Genomic DNA, 5,289 nt, shown 5'->3' with positions numbered 1-5,289 from the left:
TGATCACCAAGCTTGATAACGAAAATAGTTTTGAAGAGATCATTAAAATTATGTTAGTAGGAATTGAATATTCAAGGTTACAGATTTAATTAATTATGAGTGTTTCTTTAAAATAATGCAATAAATGTTTCCATTGAGGTTTCTGGTTGAAGCACTGGGCCTCATCTCCAGAAAGATTTAAGAGCATAAAGTATTTTAATTGTATAGATTGCAAGAGAGGGCATTTAAAATATGCAGAGTAATTGACACTTTCTCAAACCACAGATGCACTCCTATTTCTAACTGAAAAGGTGATATCCTGGGGCCTCCATACACGAAGTAGTTTTGCCCAACAAATGGGAGAAACCCTTTTGACAGCCTGAAATTCCAGTCGTGGTGATATAGCTCTAAGGAATCCCAGATGAGCCCATTCTCTCACAACCTGAAAGTAGAACATGCAGCAATGAAAGTGTGCAATGCAGCTAGGATTTTTGCCACTCCATCTTTCTCTTTCTGCCTCATCTGAAGGGTAAATGACTTTGTGTTGTGTGAAAACATTTCACAGCCGCTGTAAGAAGTGAGAAGAAGGAAGCATGGGTAGCAGCAGTAAAGAGCTTGAATGTCATTCTTTCTCATTTGAATAATTACCTTAAGAGTCCCCTTCTGTAGAAGTAAGACCTCAAGTTTTATACAAAAGAGGCTTGGTCTGCATGCAATGTCCTCCCAGACTTAGTTCGCATTTTAAGAAAACCTCAGGGTGAGTATAATTCTTACTATAAAGGAATGAACCAATACTAGTTGAATCTTAGGCACCCAAACAGGCAGTTTGAGAACGTTTGGTATGATTTCCCTGGCTCCTTTCAAGTCACACCACAAGCAACTGCCTGGCACACAAGACAGACCTCTATGCATACAGATGCATGTGTGGTGTGCAGTGGGAAGTTTGCTTTGGCTGGTCGTGGAGGAATCCATTTGTTTGGGGGGGTCTGGACAAGCAGTGGAGGCACTGCCTCCCTTGCCATCTTAGCAGCTTTAAGAGGGTGGAGTATTTTTCTTTGAGGTCAAGGTTGGCACAGATAACTTCCTCACCGAAATTTTCTGCCAGACTGAGTTTGGTGTTTTTTTTTTTTTTTTTTTTCTCTTGCATCATTCCACCCACCCCTCACCCCACCCTCCAATCTTTGGTAATTTCTGGCTTTTTGGTGTCTGTTTCCTGGGTTGTATCTGTTCCTTCCTGATGCAGTGGATGCAAAGATATGCTTTCTCTTGGGCGAAATTTACAAGCACATTTTCCTCCTTGACAGAAACAAAGAGCCACAAAGATTTCCTAGGGAGAGAAAAAAGCTTCCAGATGCAGGACTCCGAATGTGAGGGATTTTTTTTCCCTTTGGAGTTTTTTAAGCTTAATAATTACACTGGACATATTTATTCAGAAGAAGGCCCACAATTTTCATCCTAACAGGGACTTCATTAAAATTTCCAAGTAACAGATACATCTTTTCTCTGATACCTGGGTTCCATGCCACTTATCTCTATCTTAAAGAAGGTTCCTCTGAGACCTCGAGTTTCAACTCTGACTAGAGACGGAAGGTGATAGGGAAAGGTCCTTTTTTCCTCTCATTTTTCTTAGCCATGGTGCAGAATAATAAAAGAAAAGGAATTCCTAAACTCTTGAACTGTTAGCAAACTACTTTTAATTATCTCTAAAGGACAACTGAGAAGACAATGATAAATGTCTAGAAGATTGTTCAACAAACTTTTATAACCCACAGCACACTTTTATATTTTAAAAACTAATTAAAGCATTCTAATTGGTATCATTTTCTATTTCAGAATAGTATTTTCTAGGACTAAAAAAATGCTTTCGTTTACAAGACCTATAATCTATTGCTTCTCGGCCTTTTGGCTAAGATCAAGGGTATAAGACCTATAATCTAAAATTTTCCCTAACCATAATCAGAATAATGTATGGGAGATATGTAGTTCATATATGAAAAATCATCCACATTTTTAAAAAATGCTTTGAAGAAGCTTTTTAAAAAGTTATAGCTACTTATATTTGATTAGAAAAACATTTCTCTTTATGTGTTGGTAAAACAGACTAAGTTCTAAGAAATCTTTATGGCTGTATATCTTACATCTATTGATAAGCAAGCATGAAGATACTTAATTCAGGTAAAGGGCTTTAGCCCACTTTTATCTAAAGGGAATGATACTAATGCGTATATGAATTCATTTTTGCTGTAGCTGGGCTGGGGCCAGAGAGTGATAGTCTGTATTTCTAATGAGATCCCAGGAGACGCCAATGTTGCCGTCCTTGGACCACGCTGAGTAGCGAGGATGCAGAGGACAGCACGTCCACCTTTTCCTGAGCCTCTTTTCAAAGGATGAGATACGTGAATACTGGTGTCACACAGCCCCGAGAATCCTGAGATGGGAGCAGGGTAGGCTGAACCCTCTAGATGTACCCTGAGTATGTTTTTACAGTGGGTTCAAGTATTTTAACCTGCTGTTCAAAAAATACATGAATCCCTCCTAAGCTCAAAGCCATAGGCTAGTTACTGTATGATGTGACACAATTCTGTATAACATAAATACAATAATCTCATTAAATTTAACATCTGTGTCCTGCTCGTCACCTCTTTAAGGACTAAAATATTCTCCATTGTTGTTTCCTTCTCCCCACTGTTTATTTTGATTAAAAAAAAAAGTAAACCTATGGAAAAGTTGAAAGAAATTACATAACTTTAAACCCTTTCCCAGATTTACCAATTATTAACGTGCTGCTGTGCTTTCTCTCTCTCTCCTTCCCCGTCTATGTGTGTATATATGTATGTATGATAAATATTTATTTAGTTTATTTTCATGTTTTTGTCTGAATAATTTAAAAATAAATTGCAGCTCTCCATTGCTTTTTATCATGTTATCATTTGCTTCTGTTAACAAGTTCGGCTACAAACTGAATTGCTGACTGAGAGTTCTGTGTGTGTGCAGGAAACCAAGGTGGCTTGGAGTTTACCAGACTTTTTAGGTTCGGGTTTACAGAGGAGGAAGCAAATGGTGGCAACTTTTGTTTCTCCTTAAAAATCTTTGACACTTCATCCTTATGTTCTACCCAGTCACCTCACTCCACACTGTCTTTATGATCCCGCTAGTGACCACCAAAGAGAGGGAATCTAAGAAAGAAAGCAGAGAATAACTTATTCTGCTAAACCCAACACAAATGAAAGGTGAGTTTGTTTCCTTCTCTGAGAGTTCGTATTTAGCTAATGAATTTTTGGATCTACGCTAAAAAAAGACAAAATCTCAGTCTTATTCCAAAGTGATTAAAATGATGGCCTAAGCAAATACACGATGACATTATAAAAAGGACATATTAATGCTTATTTAATTTATAAAAAGGTACCCGACGACACCTTTTTATTCCCAAATGACCAGAAGCTAGCCCCATTAAAAGGTCTCTAAAAGATTATTTCTGGGAGTTTCCCAGAGAACTGGTACTTCACTTATTCACTTAATCAACCGTCATTTAAGTTACAGGCACACAGGATACAAAATGGACAAAATCCATCTTACTCCTATAGAATATATACTCCAGCACAGAAAAAGATCACGTATAATTAATTGACACGATATTGTGAGATTATGATGATGGAAAAAGACAGTGCCATATATAAAGAGAAGTGCTGATGAATTTTGCCTGGGGCTTGAGCTGGTGTAGTTGTGTGTATAGATGTTATGTGTTGGGATGTGTGTGGGTATTGGCGGCTCCTCCAGGAACCAGGTCAGCTGTGAAGATAGCCACTTATGCCAGCAGTCTCTGTCAGAGGATAGGTGGTCAAATGAAAGAGTCTCAACATGTAATGTGAGAATCTTACTAAAATGCAGACTATGATTTAAAGGGCAGAGGAGTGCCCTGAGTGTCTGTATTTCTAGCTAGATCCCAGGCGATACTCAGGTTGCTTTTCCATGGACCACACTATGAGTAGCAGAGGTCTGGTGAAATAGGTGGGGATTTTACATCAGAGAGAAGGAAGGGGTTTTTTTGTTTTGTTTTATTTTTGAGACGAAGTTTCACTCTTCTTGCCCAGGTTGGAGTGCAATGGTGCGATCTGGGCTCACTGCAACCTCCGCCTCCTGGGTTCAAGCGATTCTCCAGCACTTTGAGAAGGGAGGTTTTTTAGTTTCTTCTTGTTGTTGTTGTTTGTTTGTTTTTTGTTTTTGTTTTTGTTTTGAGACGGAGTTTTGCTTTTTGCCCAGGGTGGAGTGCAATGTCATGATCTCGGCTCACTGCAGCAACCTCTGCCTCCTGGGTTCAAGTGATTCTCCTGCCTCAGCCTCCCAAGTAGTTGGGATTACAGGCATGTGCCACCACGCCTGGCTACTTTTGTATTTTTAGTAGAGATGAGGTTTCTCCATGTTGGTCAGGCTGGTCTTGAACTCCCAACCTCAGGTGATCCGCTTGCCTTGGACTCCCAAAGTGCTGAGATTACAGGCATGAGCCTCCACACCCGGCCTGAGAAGAGAGTTTTAATCCTGTTTCTACCTAGGATAGCTGGTGACCCTAGGGTAAATGACTGAACTTCAGTTTCCTTATCTGTAAAAATGGCCATCATGTTATGTACCTTACAGCTTGTAAAGATTGAATAAGAATGTAAATACATTGGTCATGACCAAGTAAAAATTCAATCAAAATTTTTCCTTTTCCATCAATTTTGAATATACAACATATAATTGCTTTAGAAAACAAATTTTGTTCCAAAAAAACAAAATTCACCTAGCCTACATGAATCCATTCAAAGTCTCATGACCCTTTTTCAAAGTAAATATTCCCGATATGTATTTGTTTTTATAGCAAATTAAGACTTTAAGATTTCCCTGAGGCAAAAACAAAACAATGGCCAAGTCAGATAAGAATACAGGAAGTATTATGCCTAGTCCCATAACCTAACCACTAATCCACTCAACCTTCTTTTTTTTTTTTTTTTGAGACAGAGTCTCGCTCTGTCGCCCAGACTGGAGTGCAGTGGTCGGATCTCAGCTCACTGCAAGCTCCGCCTCCCGGGTTTACGCCATTCTCCTGCCTCAGCCTCCCGAGTAGCTGGGACTACAGGCGCCCGCCACCTCGCCCGGCTAGTTTTTTTTTTTGTATTTTTTAGTAGAGACGGGGTTTCACCGGGTTAGCCAGGATGGTCTCGATCTCCTGACCTCGTGATCCGCCCGTCTCGGCCTCCCAAAGTGCTGGGATTACAGGCTTGAGCCACTGCGCCCGGCCTCAACCTTCTTCTTAGTGAAGTGATGTAATTGATG

The sequence above is a fragment of the Chlorocebus sabaeus genome, chromosome 15 (assembly GCF_047675955.1).
Source record: "Chlorocebus sabaeus isolate Y175 chromosome 15, mChlSab1.0.hap1, whole genome shotgun sequence".
In the NCBI taxonomy this organism is placed as follows: domain Eukaryota; kingdom Metazoa; phylum Chordata; class Mammalia; order Primates; family Cercopithecidae; genus Chlorocebus; species Chlorocebus sabaeus.
This window is presented reverse-complemented; position numbering follows the sequence as displayed.